General features: G+C 47.4%; 1 pseudogene; it reads left to right on the forward strand.

Annotated features, from left to right (window-relative positions):
* Positions 1-612: 612 nt before the first annotated feature.
* The window catches only part of LOC123129633 (AP-3 complex subunit mu-like), a 49,913-nt pseudogene continuing 28,453 nt past the window's right edge, over positions 613-22,072 (forward strand).

Consider the following 22,072-nt stretch of genomic DNA (forward strand, 5'->3'; position numbering starts at 1 on the left):
TTTTCCTCGCCCTCATTGATCATTTGGGTGAGTATCTATCACTAGGTGTAAGTAAAAAATGGAAGACTTTAACCCCTCATTTTCCACCTACATTGCAGATATGAACAAATATTGTCAGGAATTTGCATGGTTGTACTTCATTCCACAACGATCTTGCACAATTATTGCTGGTACAGTAACATAGTTGAGACCCTAGCAGTCTGTCTCCTCAAGTGTTTCATGGTCCAAAAATAAAATAAAACTGAGTACTACGATTGTTTTCACTTTTCATATGCAAACCTAAAACTAATAACCCTGTTGTGGTGGCAAACTTCTGCAGTGCAGTTTGCAAATCTTAATAAATCCGAAGTTTGATACAATAACACCACGACCACCACTTGGCATGAGTGGTAAGCTATATCAGAAACACCATGACCATGAATGTTTAAACTCCGAAGATAAAACCTTCATAAACTACACAATAAAAACAACACTAGCATTCACCAACACTACACAATAGGGAAGTACATCAAAATCATTCGAAGGCATCGCCATCAAACTAAAGTGAACATACAGTGAAACCGTTAACAGCCCTTGATTTGAGCATTTGGGCGAAAGGGGGAGAGGGAGGGGATGGGCGAACTACCTGGCCTCCTGCTCGACGACGCGGATGGTGGCAAGGGTGTGGATGAGGCGCGGGTTGGGGTTGGCCTCCTGCTTGACGACGCGGGAGATGAGGGCCTGCACGCGGTCCAGCAGTGCATCCTCCGCGGCCTCCTGCTCCGCGTCGGCCGCCTCCGTCTCCTCCTCCTACTCGTCCTCCTACTCGTCCTCCTCCTCCAGCGTGGGGGTGAGGGGTGGAGGCGCGGGGGAGCTGCAGTGGTGGCGGGCGCGGGGGCGGCGGCGCGGGGAGCTGCAGTAGTGGGGGCGCGAGGGCGTGGGGGCGGCGGGAGTCGGGGCAGCGGGGTGGAGAAGAAGGCAGGGAAGGAGAGGCGGCGGGGGAGCTGTGGTGGTAGGGGGCGGGGGGGCGGCGGGGGTGGAGTCCGGCGGGGGTCGGGGCGGCGGCGTCGGGGCAGCGCGCGGGTGGATCTGGCGAGGGAGAGGGACGAAGGGGATCTGGCGAGAGGGAGGGAATTAGCTAGGGGGGGGGGGAATCTTACTAATGGCGCACCCGTGGTCGGTGCGCCATTAGTAATCTTTTTTTTACATAGCAATGGCGCACCAGGCAGAGGTGCGCCATTAGTAATCTTTTTTTTATAAATAGCAATGGCGCACCAGCCAAAGGTGCGCCATAAGTAATTTATTTTTATTTTTTATTGCATGTAATAATTTTTTAGGAAATGAATTCGAATATGAAAAAGTAATATATTTTTTATAAAAACAGTAATAATTGTTGTTTAACAACAATTGTAGTCTACACTTTATTATTATTTTTTTAAAAATGAATATGAATATGAAACGGGGGGTGCTCGTCGGCGACGGTGGAGCGGGAGAGGGTGTGGGGGGTGCTCATCGGCGGTGGTGGAGCAGGGGAGGGTGCGGGGGGTGCTCGTCGGCGGCGGTGGAGCGGGGAAGGCTGCGGTGGGTCGTCGACGACGGTGGAGCTAGCGGGGGAGGGTGCGGGTGGGATCGAGATCGAGATGGGGGGGGATAGCGATCGAGATGGAGGGGGATCGAGATCGAGTGTCCTCATGAGTATTCAATATTTTATCATATTGAATATGAAAAAATATCATCAAATTTGAAAAAAATATTCATGAATTCAAAAAGTGCCCATGAAATTTAAAAATATTCATGATATCAAAAAGTGCCCATGAAATACAACCGAGAAATGAAGACTACGATTTAAATATAGTCGATCTTTGCTAGCTATCTGTTCATAATCTTCTTGCCCTTCTTTTTCGCAAATGGAGTTCTTTTGTGGAACAGACGTCCTTTAGGTAGGGTGGTCATGCTTCTTCTTGTGGTGTATGCTGCTACTACTTCATCATCGTCGTCATGTTCGATCTTCGTGTCGCCGTACTTGTCGAAGTCTTGCTCATTGGCTACTCCATCCATTCCGATGATCTTCCTTTTGCCTCTCCTCACGACAACATGACTGGGCTTTGACGGGTCGGTAATGAAGAAGCATTGGTCCACTTGGGAAGCCAGTACCCATGGCTCATTTTTCATGGTGATGTTTGTGCCCGCGGTCTTGGATTTGGCTTCGGGTATAACCATGGTGGTGAAATACCGGTCTTCTTTTAGGACGCTCTTGGCTCATCTGACACGGAACATCGAGACCTTCTCTCCAGCGTAGCTCAGCTCCCAGATCTCCTCGATCCTTCCGTAGTATCTGTCCTTGTCGTTACCGGTGTAGGATTCCATCATTACCCCGGAGTTCTGATAACCATCGCTCTTCATGTCCTTGTCCTTGGTGTAGAATGTGTAGTCGTTGATATCGTACGCCTCATAGGTCATCAGGTTGTGCTCGGCGCCCTGTGACAAGGCGAATATGAGTTGTTCTTCAGCGGAAGAATCCTCATGTAAAGGGTACGACAGAAGCTTCTGCTTGAACCAACGCGTGAAACATGAGTTGTGCACTTTGATTATATCTTCGTCCATCCTCTATTGGCCTCGGTCATTGTATGTCTTCTCAATAAAGGTTTTGTGCTTTAGCTATGAGACCTAAGGATCGACCACCCAAGGATCGACCACGTCTATGTGTTGTAGCGCGACTAGGTTTGCTCTTTCAAAGTCGGCAAGTCGACCCTCGAAGTCGACATGCATTTCGCAGCGACCCTCACGGTGACCCCATCCAGCGAGCTTGCCGAGGTGCCTGTTGACGGGCAGACCAACGGGGTTCTCGATTCCTAGACAATTCGTGCAGTATGAGATGCACTCTTCGGTCAGAAAGCCCCTGGCTATACTTCCCTCTGGACGTGACATGTTGCGAACGTATCCTTTGATGACACCATTCATCCTTTCGAACGGCATCATGCTGTGCAGGAATGTCGGCCCGAGTTGGATGATATCCTCCACGATATGGACCAGCAGATGCACCATAACGTCGAAGAATGCGGGCAGGAATGTCAGGACCCCGATTCCAAGTCACATCGATCTATCCGGTAACACCTCATATCACTTTGCGGCCTCACGCACGGTATTCCCACGGGTGTCACCTTACCATTGCCCGGGACCGTTTGTGCCTTTTGGCTCACGTATATGATAATGTCGCTAGCATCCATATGACAGAGAACCCGGGCCGACATGGCTAGTCGTGAACCCAAAGCGGCACTAACCTATGGGGACAGGCATACATGAATCACATCGAGCATGTCGGTTAGCAGCGTGTGAATCCGGGCTGTAGCACTAGGCTAACAGGACTCTGGGAACCCGGGCTGTAGCAGGCTAGGCAGGACTCCGGATGTCACCACGTGACATTTCCCCAAAGGGACAAACACAGGAACGAAGTGAAACACATGCCGGCCAGTCAAGTGATCTGAGCAGTAGTGCTGGGCTAGCAGGACTCTGGTGAACCGAGCTGTAGCAGACTACTATGGCTCAAGGAAGCACTGGACTACATTTCCCCATAAGAGAGGCTGCCAAGGATAAACAACTAGATTGTTGGATCCCACACATACCAAGCATTTCAATCATACACACAATATGCTCGATATGTGTAAATACAACATGGCATCACAACATAACTCTACGACTCAAAATATTTATTCATTAGGCTCCGAGGAGCGAGATATTACAAACATGGGTCTTATGACCCAACACATAGAGCATACAAGCAACAAGCACATGCGGAAGCTTAACTTGTCTAAGTATAGACAACTACAAATGAAGAAGGCTGAGAAGCCTGACTATCTACCAGATCCTGCCAAGGGCAAAAGATCGTAGCTGAGGTATCAAGCTAAACGTCGAAGTCCACGCGGAACTACTAGCGAGACTGATGTCTCTCTGCAAAACATAAAATAGGCAAACGTGAGTACAAATGTACCCAGCAAGACTTACATCAGAACTAGCTACATATGCATCGGTATCAATGAGGGGGGTGGTGGAGTTTAACTGTAGCAAGCCAGCTTTGACTCAATGGCTAACCTGAACTACGACTGCAAGCAACTCTTTTGAGGTGGCGCACACGAGTCCACATATTCACCATTCAATACACCACTATGGATCCGCTCCCGTCTCCCTACGAGAAGGCCATCCATAGCACTCACACTTATGTTGCGAGTTTTAGAGTATCCACTTTCACTTGTCTATGAACTATGCAAGGGGTCCAAGTTTCCATATCCGAGGAATCCGGCTATTCGAATAGATAATGATAACCCTGCAGGGGTGTACTTCTTCACACATGCTCCCACCACTTACCGTCGTTTACATGACATGTACTCGGCAACCTTCAAGCGGAAGCCCAACGAGGGTGTCGGCCACTGCCTACCTAAACACTCAAGTCTCTAGTCCAGGTTTATCGCCTATCTAGGTTCCATCTGCAGGGAGTCCAGCCGAGGTTTCCACATACGGCCCCGAACGATGTGTACAGGGTTCCGAGACACCAAATGGGCGCCCGGCATGCCCGGCCACGGTGTATCTACCGCAACATAGCCCACCCCTAGGGTCAGTGCTACGCACGACCGCCAACACATATCCTACAAACACCAGAAACTAGTTGCTACTACTGGACAGAGGACTAGGGTGATTAAGAAGCCGAGAGGGTCAATTAAGGATCCCAATGAGTGGTAGTAGCTGTTCATAGATCACAGACACAGAACTCAGTTCCTAAGAACGGTTTCAATGAGACAACCCACCATGTACTCCTACATGGCCTCTCACCGCTACCTTTACCAAATCGTGTTCGCACACTTAGCTCTCAACAGTAGGACATGTTTACACACCTCCGATTCATCCCCGATGAATCAGACCTGACTCAACTCTAAGCAGTAGCAGGCATGACAAACAAGCATGAATGAGTAGGCACATCAGGGCTCAAACAACTCCTACTCATGCTAGTGGGTTTTATCTATTTACTGTGGCAATGACAGGTCATGCAGAGGACAAGGGATCAACTACCGCAGCAAGTAACAGTTGAATTGTTGTTGTCCTAATGCAGTAAAAGAGAGCAGGAGCGAGAGAGTGGGATTGTATCGTAATGAGCAAGGGGGTTTTGCTTGCCTGGCACTTCTGAAGATAACATTGAGTCTTCATCAGTGTCAACGATCATAGTGTCGGAGCAGCGTCTACCGAGAGGGGACAAATACCGGCAAACAAAGAGGAACACAATCAATGCAATGCAACAATTATGATGCATGATAATGTCATGGCAATATGCTGTTGATTGGGCTAATGCAACTAGCAACACAATTAAATGAAGTTGGTTTGAATACAAGATTCAAATTCAAACTCCATATATGATTAGTTAAATGCCATTTATTTGTTTTGTCCAAAACAGAGGACAAACATTGTTCAAACATGCATGAAAATGCCATAAACAGATTCCTTGAATTTTTCTGATAATTTTTCATATATAATTTATTTCATTTGGAGTTACGGTTTAATTTCTATGAATTTTGGAAGTTTTGGGTATTTTCTGAAAATAATAAATCATTTAGGATTTATTTAAATTCCAGAAAAGGCTTTACTGCATCAGCATGACATAAGAATGACGTCATTAGGTCAACTGTGGCTGGCCAGGTCAAACCTGAACAGTGGGTCCCACTGGTCAGTCTCACAGTGCTGGCTCGAGTCACAGACAGGTGGGGCCAGTCAACGATGACGTCAGCGGGTCAACTGACGTGTGGGTCCATGTTGTCTAAGTTAAAATTTAATAGGGGTTTACCCCGCAGTTAACTAGGGGGTGGGGCCGGTCTGTCAGTGGCACAGGGTGAGATTAACGCGCTAATTAGCCTCAAGCTAATGACGGCCACGTCAGCCGCCGGCGTTTAGCCGCCGGCGACCAAATCCGCAGCAGAGGGAGTCGGAATCGCGCTACAGAGCACCATTTAGGGCGCGGTTTGCGGCTATGGGTTGCTGGCAGTGCGGCGCATCCGGTGGTGGCCACGGGAGGGAGCGAGGTGGACGGCAGCAGCGATGGCGTCAAGCCAGGCGGCGGCCGGAGCTCGGACGCACGCGGGGATGCGGCTTGTTGCTCGGGCAAGGAAACAGAGTGGCTAGGCGGCACCTATGGGGCAGCAGAAGCACGCCGGAGCGACTGGTCTGAGCGGAGGGGCCCGAGAGCACGGGGTTCATCGGCCATGGCGGACGGCGGCCTCGGGTGATCTCCGGGCAGCGGCTAGAGGACGGGAGCAAGCAGGGGGGCAGAGGGGAAAGAGGGGCGAGCTCACTGGGAGGTCGTTGAGCAGCTCAGTGGCCTCGAGGAGACGGCGGAGACGGTGAATCGGGCGGCGGCATCCGGCGGCCGTGGACGGGGAAGAAGGCCACCATGTCGTCTTGGGGTCGTCCGAGCTTGCGTGGGTCGACGGAGAGGTACTTGGAGCCTGGGCGGAGCTCGGGGCACAGCCACGGGGCAAGGGGACGGCGGTGGTCGCGGTGTTTTCCGGTGGCGCACTCCGGTGCGTTGAGTTGGCGAGAGAGAGAGAGCAGAGGAGGGAGATGAGATCGAGGGAGTGAGCGAGAGGGTCCAGGGGGGTGCGTGGCGCTCGTAGGCACGTCGGGGCAGCGTCGGGAAGCAGGAGGTGGCGCGGCGCGTGGTCGCGCGCATCGGGCACGCGCCCTCTGTCCTTCTGTCGAAGGAGGAAGAAGACCGGGGAGCCCCTGGTGGGCTGGGCCAGAACAGGAGCTGGGCCGGCTCTACTGCAGGTAAGAAGCCCAGGTAAACTCTTTCTCTCTCTTTTCTCTATTTTCTGGTTTCCTATTATTTCTGTAACTGTTTTGACTTAAATAAAATGCTAAGGCATTTTCAGAAACCCTGAAAATAATTGTGGGCACTTTTGAGAATATATCCAATAGCCCTCAACCACTTTCAGAATTATTTGGGCATTTTAATTATTTATAGCAATTAAATGCCCAAATTCAAATACTTTATGAATTCATTCAAAAATCCAAAGTGACTAGGAAATTGTGCACCATTTTTGGCAGAGGTTCTAGACCAATTCAAAAATGATGAACTTTTCCAAAGGAATTTTGGGATCATTGAAAATGATATTTTTTTTATTTGAACCTAGTTGGATTCATCTGTGCTAGGGTTTCAACAGTCCCCAATTCAAATTCATAAGAATTTAAACATGATGCAACACAAGACTAGCTAGCTCAGAGCATACTAGCACTAGGCGTGTGACAGGGAAGTATATCTCAAGCTCGCATAGTATCACCACGATCTCTTCCTATAGCCTTCTGAGTTGCCTCACGCCAACCGACTTCCGAGAGATGACGTCGAAAAAGTTGCATCGGCCAAATAGCATTTCACGGACGTGCACGTCCATGATCCCACGGATTGCAACTGGAAGTATCTGCATCATCAGCACGTGACAGTCGTGAGACTTCATCCCGCTGAACTTCTGCTTCGCTGGGTCTAGGTATCTGCTTATCTTCCCCGCGTAACCATAAGGAAGTTTTACTCCTACGAGGCAGGTGAAAAACTTCTCGATCTCCTCCTGACTTAGAGTGAAGCACGCGGGAGGGTAGTCATTTCCGGTCTTCTTGGCCTTTTTGCCTTTGCGACGACTTTCTGTGTCCTGCTTCGCCTCATCATCATCATCATCATCATCATCATCATCATCATCATCATCATCATCATCATCATCATCATCATCATCATCATTAGCGTGAAGCTCCTGCCTGATGCCCATTGATTTCAAGCCTGCCCTTGCTTTCGGCCCATCTTTGGTCCTCTCTGGCATGTTGAGTAGGGTACCAAGCAGACTCTCGCACACGTTCTTCATGATATGCATGGCATCAAGGCTGTGAGGCACACGGTGGATCTTCCAGTACGGCAAGTCCCAGAAAACAGACCTCGTTTTCCATACCTTCAGCAGCGGCTCTGGCGCCTTTCGCTTCTTTCCCGGCTCTGGCGCCTTTTGCTTCTTTCCCGGCAGTGGGCAATCTTTCCAATTTTTCAACAGCCCGTCTATTTCCTCGCCGCTCCTCGTACGCGGGCGTCTTCGGAGTTCAGTTTCACCATCGAACAGATCCTTGCGTTTTCTCCATGGGTCATCGTCGCGAAGCCACCTTCGATGTCCCATGAACACGGTTTTCGAAGACCCGGGATCTCTATCTAGCTGGCGATACGTTGTGTCATCCATGCACCTGATGCATCCAGAAAATCCGTGGACCACCTGCCTCACGAGATATCCGTAACCGAGATAGTCGTGCACCGTCGTGAGCAGTGCGGCTCTCATAGGGAAATATTCTTTCCCTGCAGCATCCCATGTATTGGCTGGCGTTTTCCACAGCATGTCTAGCTCCTCTTTCAGCAGCCCTATATACAGATTGATGTCGTTCCCTGGTTGTTTCGGCCCTTCAATTAGCATACTCATGTGAATGTACTTCCTCTTCATGCACAACCAGGTGGGAAGGTTGTACATCCACACAAACATAGGCCAGGTGCTATGTGTGCTTCTCTGGCTGCCAAATGGATTGACTCCATTAGTGCTCGCGCCCAGCACGATGTTCCTTGGATCCTTCCCAAATTCTGGGTGTTCGAAGTTCAATGCTTGCCACTGGCTCCCATCCTTAGGGTGACTAAGCATCTTGTCTTTTTTATTTATCTCCGGATCATTTGCGTCATCTTCTCGCTTCTTCTCCTCCCTATCCGCGTGCCAACATAGGAGCTTTGCTACCTTAGGGTCTGCGAAATACCGCTGCAGATGAGGAGTGATCGAAAAGTACCACACCACTTTTCGAGGAGCTTTCTTCCTCTTCTTGTATCGAGTGACGCCACACACCGGACATATGGTAGACTCCGCATGCTCGCCCTGATAAATGATGCAATTGTTCATGCACACATGGTATTTCATGTGCGGTAAACCCAGAGGACACACGACTTTCTTCTCCTCCTCGAAACTGGTCAGGCACTTGTTCCCCTTGGGAAGACGTTCGTGCTAGAATGACATGTTCTCGTCGAAGCATGCGTCGGTCATTTTGTGTTTTACCTTCATCTTCAAAGCCATGAGTGTTACTTTCAGGCGGGTATCCTCGGGTCTGCATCCTTCATACAATGGAGTAACCGCGTCTATCTCCAGTTTATCCAGCTTGGCTTTCTCTCGGGCGGCAGCTCTTGCGTTATCCGTCTGCTTGAGAAGCAGCTCTTGAATATGAGGGTCCTGCACCCAGCCCATCGATGGTCCATCGTCGTCTGATCCTCCGGCATCTTGATCTTCATGATCATGCCCTTCGTCTGCTCCGGCATCTTCCTCATCATCATGTCTGGCATCTTCTACATGATGACTGTGTACATCATCACCGTCGTGATCATGTCCTGGAGATTCTTCGTCTTCTCGCCCGCCCGAGCCGCGGTGGTTGTCTTGCTGCCCTTCCTCATTTCTTGCCCGGCCCCCATGGACAACTTCATAGTCATCTTCATCACCTTGACAACGATAGCCATCCATGAAACCACGCAAGAGCAGGTGGTCCCACACCTGTGTAACGCCCTCTATGCGGCTATATCTCCTACGTGTCGAGGCACGACTTAGAGGCATAACCGCATTGAAAGCAATGTCGCAAGTAAGGCAATCTTCACAACATCCCATGTAATATATAGATAAAAAGGGAGAAACATAGTTGGCTTACACTCGCCACGCCAATCAAAGTACATAAATAGCATTACATCATCCAATCACTCATGGCCCGACTACGGCGCCAAAATAAAAGATCAACCCAACATGCGACACGGTCCCGATCGCACCAACTGGGCACCACTACTGATCATCAGGGAAAGACACATAGTAACAACGTGAGTCCTCATCGAACTCCCACTTGAGCTCAAGCGCGTCATCTGGAACGGAGTCGTCAGGCCCTGCATCTGGTTTGGAAGTAATCTGCGAGCCACAGGGACTCAGCAATCTCGCACCCTCGCGATCAAGACTATTTAAGCTTATAGGTAAGGCAAGGTACAATATGTGGAGCTGCAGCAAGCGACTAACATATATGGTGGCTAACTTGTTCGCAAAAGAGAGCGAGAAGAGAAAGGCAAAGTGCGAACGAGTAACTAGAGAACAACCTGCGGCAAGCATTACTCCAACACCGTGTTCACTTCCCGGACTCCGCCAAGAAGAGACCATCACGGTAACTCACACAGTTGATTTATTTTAATTAAGTTAAGGTTCAAGTTATCTACAACCGGCCATTAACAAATTCCCATCTACCCATAACCGGGGGCACGGCTTTCGAAAGTTCAAATCCCTGCAGGGGAGTCCCAACTTAGCCCATGACAAGCTCTCACGGTCAACGAAGGAATATACCTTCTCCCGAGACATTCCGATCAGACTCGGTATCCCGGTTCTACAAGATACTTCGACAAGTTAAAACAAATCTAGCAACACCGCCTGAATGTGTCGAAAATCCCGATAGGAGCTGCACATATCTCGTTCTCAGGGCACACTCAGATGAGCCAGACGTCGGGTAGGCCACCGCAGAGTTGCCCCTGGCAGCCCCGAACATCGCTCGATTGGACCAGCACTCAGAGGAGCACTGGCCTGGGGGGGTTTGAATAAGATGACCCTCAGGATCCGGAAACCCAAGGGAAAAAGAGGCTAGGTGGAAAATGGTAAAACCAAGGTTGGGCATTGCAGGAAAAGCTTTAATCAAGGTGAACTATCAAGGGGTTCCCATTATCACCCAACCACGTAAGGGACGCAAAATCCGGGAACATAACACCGATATGACGGAAACTAGGGCGGCAAGAGTGGAACAAAACACTAGGCGACAGGCCGAGCCTTCCACCCTTTACCAAGTATATAGATGCATTAAGATAACAAGGCAATATAATGATATCCCAACAAGTAAATAATGTTCCAACAAGGAACGGTCTCCAATCTTCACCTGCAACTAGTAACGCTATAAGAGGGGCTGTGCAAAGCGGTAACATAGCCAATCAACGGTTTGCTAGGACATGGTGGGTTAGAGGTTTGACATGGCAATTTGGGAGGCATGATAAGCAAGTGGTAGGCATTGTAGCATAGGCATAGCAAAAGAGCGAGTGTCTAGCAAAGCAAAGATAGAAGTGATTTCGAGGGTATGATCATCTTGCATGCATAGTTGTCAGAGTTGACTGGATCCTCGAAAGCAAACTCAATGGGCTCCTCGTTAGCGAACTCGTCTCCCGGCTCTACCCAAACAAGACAAACAAGCAAACGGAACACAATCAACCACGTGCAAAGCTCAAACAACATGATGCAAACATGGTATGCTATGCGGGATGCGATATGTGATGCATATGTAAGAATTGACAAGGAATGAATGAACCTGGCCTCAACTCGGAAATCCAAGTGTGCCACTGGAAAGGTGAGATGAAATCGCTTGAAAACGATATAAAGATCACCGGAATCAAAGTCACGGTTTGGAAATGGCAAGCAATTCAAATATGACAACGGTCTGCGATATACAGCAAGTAGCCATCTAAATGCAACAAGATGAGCATGCTACATCACCCAAACATGACAACAAAACACATGGCAGGTATCCATTCATGATGCTTAACAAAAGATGAACAATGAGCTACGGCCAATTCATCAATTTATAGGTTCAAACAAGCATGGCAAAAATGCATTTGGTAAACAGATTTCAGACTTAGTGAAATTAACACTTGTCTGGAATTTCAGATCAGGTAGCACACTTTAGAGCATGAAAACTATATGCTACAGGGCCTGAACATGGCAAAGTAAAGCATGGCATGGAGCTACTCAAAGAGCTTAACAAAAGTCCCTTAGTGACCTTGAGCCAAAAGGGATCAGAAAATACAATTGCAAGCATGTGAACATGGCAAAAACATAATCAGATCACAGACTTCGAGAAAAACTGGAGCATGCAAAACAGATATCAAGTAGGCATGTTTACGAGCTCGATGCACTCACTACAGAGAAAGTCATGACAATCTAAGCATGCACCCATCAAGAATACACATTTTACAAGCTAGACATGTCAAGAACAATAACATAGCATGGCCGGATCAACTACAACATCCTCGGCAAAATCGCTAACAAGTAGACAATCTGCCCAGATTCACGAAATAGCAAAAGTAGAGCTCGATTGACTCAAGCTAGGGTGCTCCATAATTGCAAACAAAGACACAGATGGATAGATCACTACAAGATTAACAAAACATCCTTACTGATCATCCTCAAAAGAGGCACGGATCACTAGGAAACAACATGAACATGTGGCATAATGAAATAAACAGATCAAGGACTTAGTGGAATTGCTAAGTCCCTGAAATCAGCATTAACGAATGCACCACTTTGCAAGCTTGTGCTAGTCACCACACACATCACAAAAATACATGGGTTGCACCTATGGAAAGATGGCAAAGCATATAACAAAACATACGTAGAGCTCAGGGGCATATCATGCACACATTAAACATGACAAAAATGACAAATATCTAATTGGAGCAGCAGATCAGATAATTATCTCAAATAGCATTCTTCCAACAGCATTTCGGGCATCAAGATGAACTCAAATGAAAATGATGCAATGAGATGAAATGATGTGCTCTCTAAGGCGAACAATTTGATATGCTATATGCCCAAATCGGAGCTACGGATGTGGAGATACGACACGACAAACATAGCAAAATAATTAGGGTTTCGGGGCAAAAAGTCAACCGATCCGAAAACTGGATCCAGATCTGGCCCGAGGGCACTCTAGCAGCGGCGCGACTGCCGAGGTTCGCTAGAGTCGGACTTGCCAGGGCGGTGAGGAGGCGGTGGTGGGCGCGGAAGCCGAGGGCGACGAGCGGCGGATCCGGCGCGGTCGTCGCCGGAGAGGGTGCGCGGCGGCGGCGCGACGTCGGTGCGGCGGTGCCTCACCGGAGCGGCGAGGCCGGCGATGCGTGCAGCGGCCGGAGCGGGGAGCTCGCCGACGCGGGCGAAGGGACGAGGCGGCGCGGGGGCGCGCCTGGCGATGGGCTCGGGGGCCGGCTGCGGGCCTGCGGGCCGGCGGCGAGCTGGGAACCCGCGGCGCCACGTGGCGGCTCGCGGTTCGTCACGGGCGGCCGCAGACGTGTCCGGCGCAATTCGGACACGTCCGGCGGCGAGGGGAGCCGATTTTTTAAGGTTTGGAAGAAGGGGATCCGGAATTTTGAGGAGGGGGTCTATATATAGAGGTAGAGGGAGCTAGGAGTGTCCAAATGAGGTGCGGTTTTCGGCCACGCGAACGTGATCGAACACTCTAGATGATGGAGAGGGTTTTGGTGGGTTTTGGGCCAAATTGGAAGGGTGTTGGGCTGCAACACACACGAGGGCTTCTCGGTCCCTCGGTTAACCGTTGGAGCATCAAACGAAGTCCAAATGGTACGAAACTTGACAGGCGGTTTACCGGTAGTAAACCAAGGCCGCTTGGCAAGTCTCGGTCCAATCCGGAAATGCTTAATCCCCACACACAAAAGAAAGGTAGAAATGACCACGGGAGGAGAACGGAGTGCCGGAATGCAAAACGGACAACGGGGAAAATGCTCGGATGCATGAGATGAACACGTATGCAAATGCAATGCACGTGATCAAATGATATGAGATGCATGACAACGATAACAACACATGGAGACAAAAACCTGAACCCGAGAAAATAAAATAACTTAACGCCAGAAAGGGCAAGAGTTGGATTACATATCAGGTAAATCATATCCGGGGTGTTACAACCTGCCCGGAATCCGGGCCCGCAATAAGGCTCTTCAGCTTGCATCTTTGACACGGACATCTTATCTCCGTCTCGTTCTTTTGAAGCATCTCGGCCTTCGCAGAGCTCAAAAGCCTATTCACGATGCCTTCGGTCATCGTGCGGACCATGGTCGCTTGCGGGGTAGAGCAAAACGATATTTTAGAACCAAGAAAAAATTTGGCATGACTTTCCCTAAAAATAGGACCAAAAAGAATGCATAGTGCCAAAATTCTCGCCAAAATGGAAATGAATCAACATTCTCGCAAAATATTGGCAACTATCACATTTCAAATACTGGTACCTGCAAACACAAACATATATGCAACACCATAAACATATGCAACACCACAAACATACATAGAACTAGCTAGGCCACAAAAGTGCATGTGTATGTTGTTGGAGCGAGCTAGGGAGAAAAAAAGTAGATCTACAACATGAAGATAGCTGTCCCCTTACTTACCTATCAAAAAAAGGTAATTTCAACACTTAATTTTGATGAATCTACGGTGCAAATAAGGTGAGGAGGAGGAGGCAGCTGACAAGCTTAGAGAAGGAGGTGGGAGGAATGAAGTGGGGAAAGTGAGTGTGTAGGTGTGGCTGTCCAAAAATATCTAGCTGGTCCCAGGTTACTAATGGCGCACCACACAGCCATGCGCCATTAGTAACCCAACATACTAATGGCGCACCACACAGACATGCGCCATTAGTAGTTTTGCAAAAAAGTAAAAAAAATAATTTTTATACTAATGGCGCACCGTGGCACAATGCAACGGTGCGCCATTAGTAGTTTTGCAAAAAAGTAAAAAAAAAGTAGTGGCGCACTCTATGGCTGGTGCGCCATTAGTAGTTCTAACTACTAATGGCGCAATCTGCCCGGATGCGCCATTAGTATGTTTGAAAAAATGAAAAAAACATTTTGTTACTAGTGGCGCACCGTGTGCCTGGTGCGCCTTTAGTGTCTTCCACACTAATGGCGCATCTCCACATGGTGCGCCCTTAGTATATAGTAGTGGCGCTCCACTTCTCTGGTGCGCCATTAGTGTCAATTTCATCTTTAGCCCTTTTCCTAGTAGTGAGACAGACACCCGCTAGCCACCTTATGCAACTAGTGCATGTCAGTCGGTGGAACCTGTCTCACATAAGCGTACGTGTAAGGTCGGTCTGGGCCGCTTCATCCCACGATGCCGCCGAATCAAGATAAGACTAGTAACGGCAAGTAAATTGACAAAATCGACGTCCACAACATCTTGTGTTCTACTCGTGCATAGAAACTACGCATAGACCTAGCTCATGATGCCACTGTTGGGTAACATAGCAGAATTTTAAAATTTTCTACGCATCACCAAGATCAATCTATGGAGTCATCTAGCAATGAGGGAGAGGGGAGTGCATCTACATACCCTTGTAGATCGCGAGCGGAAGCGTTCAAGAGAACGGGGTTGATGGAGTCGTACTCGTCGTGATCCAAATCACCGATGATCGAGTGCCGAACGGATGGCACCTTCGCGTTCAACACACGTACGGTTGGGGAAGACGTCTCCTCCTTCTTGATCCGGCAAGGGGAAGGAGAGGTTGATGGAGATCCAGCGGCACGGCGGCGTGGTGGTGAAAGCAACGGTGATCTCGGCAGGGCTTCACCAAGCTCCAACGAGAGGGAGAGGTGTTACAAGGGGAGAGGGAGGCGCCAGGGACTTGGGTGCAGCTGCCCTCCCTCCCCTCCACTATATATAGGGCCCCTAGGGGGGGCACCGGCCCTAGGAGATCCCATCTCCAAGGGGGGCGGCAGCCAAGGGGGGACATGCCCCCCAAGTCAGGTGGGGCGCACCCCACCCCTAGGGTTTCCAACCCTAGGCGTAGCGGAGGCCCATGGGGGGTGCACCAGCCCACCAGGGGCTGGTTACCCTCCCACTTCAGCCCATGGGGCCCTCCGGGATAGGTGGACCCACCCGGTGGACCCCCGGGACCCTTCCGGTGGTCCCGGTACAATACCGGTGACCCCCGAAACTTTCCCGGTGGCCGAAACTGGACTTCCTATATACAATTCTTCACCTCTGGACCATTCCGGAACTCCTCGTGACGTCCGGGATCTCATCCGAGACTCCGAACAACTTTCGGTTTACCGCATACTAATATCTCTACAACCCTACCGTCACCGAACCTTAAGTGTGTAGACCCTACGGGTTCGGAAGACACGCAGACATGACCGAGACGACTCTCCGGTCAATAACCAGCAGCGGGATCTGGATACCCATGTTGGCTCCCACATGCTCCTCGATGATCTCATCGGATGAACCACGATGTCGAGGATTCAAGTAATCCTGTATACAATTCCCTTTGTCAATCGGTACGTTACTTGCCCGAGATTCGATTGTTGGTATCCCAATACCTCGTTCAATCTCGTTCCCGGCAAGTCACTTTACTCGTACCGTAATGCATGATCCCGTGACCAAACACTTGGTCACACTGAGCTCATTATGATGATGCACTACCGAGTGGGCCCTGAGATACCTCTCCGTCATACGGAGTGACAAATCCCAGTCTCGATCCGTGTCAACCCAACAGATACTTTTGGGGATACCTGTAGTATACCTTCATAGTCACCCAGTTACGTTGTGACATTTGGTACACCCAAAGCACTCCTACGGCATCCGGGAGTTACATGATCTCATGGACTAAGGAAATGATACTTGACATTGGAAAAGGTCTAGCAAACGAACTACACGATCTTGTGCTATGCTTAGGATTGGGTGTTGTCCATCACATCATTCTCCTAATGATGTGATGTCATTATCAATGACATCCAATGTCCATAGTCAGGAAACCATGACTATCTCTTGATCAACGAGCTAGTTCACTTGAGGCTCACTAGGGACATGTTATGGTCTATGTATTCACACATGTATTATGATTTCCGGATAACACAATTATAGCATGAATAATAGACAATTATCATGAACAAGGAAATATAATAGTAATCATTTTATTATTGCCTCTAGGGCATATTTCCAACAGAGTGGTACTGTAATCCCATTCTAGAAGTCATGTTACTAGACCACGACGAACCTACAAACTATGAGGAAGCAATGATGAGCCCAAATTCCGATAAATGGCTTGAGGCCATGAAATCTGAGATAGGATCCATGTATGAGAACAAAGTATGGACTTTAGTGGATTTTCCCGATGATCGGCGAGCCATTGAGAATAAATGGATCTTCAAGAGGAAGACATACACTGATGGTAGTGTTACTATTCACAAAGCTCGACTTGTTAACAAGTTCAAGGTGTTGACTACGATGAGATTATCTCACTCGTAGAGATGCTCAAGTCTGTCCGAGTCATGTTAGCAATTGCCACATTTTATGAAATCTGGCAAATGGATGTCAAAATTGAATTCCTGAATGGATTTATTAAAGAAGAGTTTTTTTTGAACCCTAAAACAGTAGGAGAGGCTCCTACTGCAATTAAATTAAAGAATCAGCAACTGTACATGGTTTGTATGTTACAAGGCCATCCCACTTTGTGGGTGAGGAGGGGGGAGGGTGAAGAGCTAAATTAAATTACAAAGTAGCTAAGTAAGAAAGCAAAAAGAGTTGTATATGATGCAACCAGAAGGGTTTTGTTGATCCTAAAGGTGCTAACAAAATGTGCAAGCTCCAGCGATCCATCTATGGACTGGTGTAAGCATCTCGTATTTGGAATATACACTTTGATGAGTTGATCAAAGCATATAGTTTTACAAATACTTGAAGTGAAGCCTCTATTTACAAGAAAGTGAGTGGGGGCACTACAGCCTTTCTGATAAGTATATGTGTATGGCATATTGTTGATCGGAAATGATGTAGAATTTTCTGGAAAGCATAAAGGAGTGTTTGAAAGGAGTTTTCAAAGAAAGAACTCAGTGAAGCTGTGTACATATTGAGCATCAAGATCTATAGAGATAGATCAAGACGCTTGATAAGATATTTTCAGTGAGTATATACCTTGAAAAGATTTTGAAGTAGTTCAAAATGGAACAGTCAAAGAAGGAGTTCTTGCCTGTGTTGCAAGGTGTGAAGTTGAGTAAGACTCAAAACCCTACCACAATAGAAAATAGAAAGAGAATGAAGGTCATTCCCTATACCTCAGTCATAGGTTCTATGAAGTATTATATGCTGTGTACCAGACCTATTGTGTACTTTGCCATGAGTTTGGCAAGGGGGTACAATAGTAATCCAAGAGTAGATCACTGGACAGCGGTCAAAGTTATCCTTAGTTACCTAAGAGGACTAATGAAATATTTCTCGATTATGGAGGTGATAAAGAGTTCGTCGTAAAGAGCTATGTCGATGCAAGCTTTTACATTAATCCAGATGACTCTAAGTCTCAATCTAGATACATATTGAAAGTGGGAGCAATTAGCTAAGCTCCATGTAGAGAATTGTAGACACAGAAAAATTTGCAAAATACATACAACTCTGTATGTGGCAGACCCGTTGACTAACCTTTTCTCACAAGCAAAACATGATCACACCTTAGTACTCTTTGGGTGTTAGTCACATGGCAATGTGAACTAGATTGCTGACTATAGTAAACCCTTTTGGTGTTAGATCGCATGGCGGTGTGAACTAGATTATTGACTCTAGTGCAAGTGGGAGACTGAAGGAAATATGCCCTAGAGGCAATAATAAAGTTGTTATTTTATATTTCCTTATATGATGATAAATTTTTATTATACATGCTAGAATTGTATTAACCGGAAACTTGATACATGTGTGAATACATAGACAAAACAAAGTGTCCCCAGTATGCCTCTACTTGACTAGCTCGTTAATCAAAAATGGTTAAGTTTCCTAACCATAGCCATGTGTTGTCATTTGATGAATGGGGTCACATCATTAGGAGAATGATGTGATGGACAAGACCTATTCATTAGCTTAGCATAATGATCGTTATGTTTTATTTCTATTGCTTTCTTCATGACTTATACATATTCCTTTGACTATGAGATTATGCAACTCCCGAATACCAGAGGAACACCTTGTGTGCTATCAAACGCCACAACATAACTGGGTGATTATAAAGATGCTCTACAGGTGTCTCTGAAGGTGTTTGTTGGGTTGGCATAGATCGAGATTAGGATTTGTCACTCCGAGTATCGGAGAGGTATCTCTGGGCCCTCCGGTAATGCACATCACTATAAGCCTTGTAAGCAATGTGACTAATGAGTTAGTTGCGGGATGATGCATTACAGAACAAGTAAAGAGACTTGCCGGTAACGAGATTGAACTAGGTATAAGGATACCGATGATCGAATCTCAGGCAAGTAACATACCGATGACAAAGGGAATGACGTATGTTGTCATTGTGGTTTGACCGATAAAGATCTTCATAGAAAATGTAGGAACCAATATGAGCATCTAGGTTCTGCTATTGTCTATTGACCAGAGATGTGTCTCAGTCATGTCTACATATTTCTTGAACCCATAGGGTCCGCACGCACTAGTAGAAAAAGGGTCAAATGTGAAGCACATTAGTGCCGGTTTGAATTTGAGCTGGCACTAATGTGTCCATTAGTGCCAGTTACAATGGCTAGGCGGGCGGACATCATTAGTACCGGTTCGTGGTGAACCTTTAGCACTGGTTCGTGCCACGAACCGGTACTAAAGTGAGTGGTGGCAGGATGTTGTCAGTCCGGGGCCCCTCCAGCATCTTTAGTACCGGGGCGTATCACGAACCGGTACTAAAGGTCGTCCTACATAGACCCTTCGTCCACCCGAGCTTGCTCTATTCTTCCCCTTTCCCCTCTCCTCTCTGTTCTTTTCCCTCTTCCTCTCAAGATCATCACACTTTTTGCCCAAAATTTGTCAAGATTTGAAGGCCCCCATCCATTCAAATGATCACAAAGGTTAGCAACATTGTCCTTTCATCTCTCATTGCTAGATTAGCTCATGCAATGCTTTATATAGTGATTGATTTTTGAGTTTAGTAATTTGGGAGGAATTATATATATGTGCTAGTATTTGATTTATATGAAATTTGAGGTCAAAATAACACTTAGTTTGCATATGTAGGTGTGGTTTACTTAGTGCCTTCTAAATCTCCTTCCTAACCACCGTCGATCGCCCGCAACTTCCCATCGCCGGCACCACCTTGTGGTGAGCCTCTTGTTCATGAAGTTTTATATAAAAATTTTATGTTTGTGTGATTTGTATATATAGTTACTCATATAATTATCTTACCCATACGTTGTTTGTTATACATAGTTCCATGGTTTTGATATCCGTCCCCGTCGGCCCTCGTCCGGGTTATGATTCGGATGTGGTATATTCTCTTTTAAAACTATTCATTGCATTTCGTGTTTATGACAAATTATGCCCATCAGGTTGACATAGATATTTGTATGTAGGAGGTAGTTGAACCGGAAATTCCAACCGACCCTATTGTCGAGAGGTTAAATTTAGTTGAAAGAGAAAACGAGGATTTGAAGGTAAAATTGAAAAGAATTGAGGGGGAGAAGAGGGAATTGGAGTTGCATGTTGCCGATGTCGTCGATGATCACAAGATTAAGATGGACAAAATGCGCTTGAAGATTAGAAAGATTAGAAAATATGCCATTCATAGTGAGGCTTGGTATCATTATGCTGTTGGATCAATTGTTACCTTAGTTGCGATCTTGATCGCATTTGTTGAGCTAGATAGTTATTTGTTTGTTGCATTTAAGTGTTGTATGATCTTTATGTATGAACTTTATGTATTGTATTAATTTGGTGTTTTCGGTGCTGTGTAGTGAAGATGATCCGGCAATGGATGTATGATGACCGATGCTCTCCCGAGTTCATTAATGGTGTGTGTACTTTTCTGCTTGCGGCTGAGGCAAACAAGCGGGTGGATGGTTTTATGCCTTGTCCATGTGCTGGATGTAAGAATGGTCACAATTACTCTACGTCAAGAACCATTCACTTCCACCTGTTTGAGTCCGGTTTCATGCCCCACTTTAATGTTTGGACCGAGCATGGAGAAAGAGGGGTTATGATGGAAGACAATGAAGAAGAAGAGGACGGCGACAGCTATCCTGGCCATGGGTTCCCTGAATACGATGATACAACAATGAGGGAAGAAGCTGAGCCGGTAATGCGGGAAGAAGCTGAGCCGGCAATGCGGGAAGAAGTTGAAGAAGAGGCATCGGATGAGCCCGTTGATGATCTAGGTCAGGCCATTGCCGATGCAAAGAGAAACTACGCAAGTGATTTGGAGAAGAAGAAGTTGCAACGCATGTTAGAGGATCACAAAAAATTGTTGTACCCGAATTGCGTAGGTGACAAGAAAAAGCTGGGCACCACACTAGAATTGACAATGGAAGGCAGAGAATGGTGTATCTGACAAGGGATTTGGAAAGTTGCTGGTAATGATAAAGAATATGCTTCCAAAGGACAACGAATTGCCCGAGAGTACGTACGAAGCAAAGAAGGCTGTCTTCCCTCTAGGGTTAGAGGTGCAGAAGACACATGCATGCCCTAATGATTGCATCCTCTACCGCGGTGAGTACAAGGATTTGAACGCTTGCCCGGTATGCGGTGCATTGCGCTATAAGATCAGCCGCGGTGACCCTGGTGATGTCGAGGGCGAGCGCCCCAGGAAGAAGATTCCTGCCAAGGTGATGTGGTATGCTCTTATAATACCACGGTTGAAACATTTGTTCCAACACAAAGAGCATGCCAAGGCGATGCGATGGCACAGAGAAGACCGTAAGAAAGACGGAAAGTTGAGAGTACCCGCTGACGGGTCACAGTGGAGAAAAATCGAAAGAAAGTATGGGAAGGAGTTTGCAGATGACGCAAGGAACGCATGGTTTGGTCTAAGTGCAGATGGCATTAATCCTTTTGGGGAGTAGAGCAGTAACCATAGCACCTGGCATGTGACTCTATGTTTGTATAACCTTCCTCCTTGGTTGTGCATGAAGCGGAAGTTCATTATGATGCCAGTGCTCATCCAAGGCCCTAAGCAACCCGACAATGACATTGATGTGTACCTAAGGCCATTAGTTGAAGAACTCTTACAACTGTGGAATGGAACAGGTGTACGTGCATGGGATGAACACATGGGGGAAGAATTTGACCTAAAGGCATTGCTGTTCGTGACCATCAATGATTGGCCTGCTCTCAGTAACCTTTCAAGACAGACAAACAAGGGATACCGCGCATGCACGCACTGTTTGGACGATACCGACAGTATATATTTGGCTAATTGTAAGAAGAATGTGTACCTGGGACATCGTTGATTTCTTCTGAGCAGGCAT

The sequence above is a fragment of the Triticum aestivum genome, chromosome 6A (assembly GCF_018294505.1).
Source record: "Triticum aestivum cultivar Chinese Spring chromosome 6A, IWGSC CS RefSeq v2.1, whole genome shotgun sequence".
NCBI classification, from domain to species: domain Eukaryota; kingdom Viridiplantae; phylum Streptophyta; class Magnoliopsida; order Poales; family Poaceae; genus Triticum; species Triticum aestivum.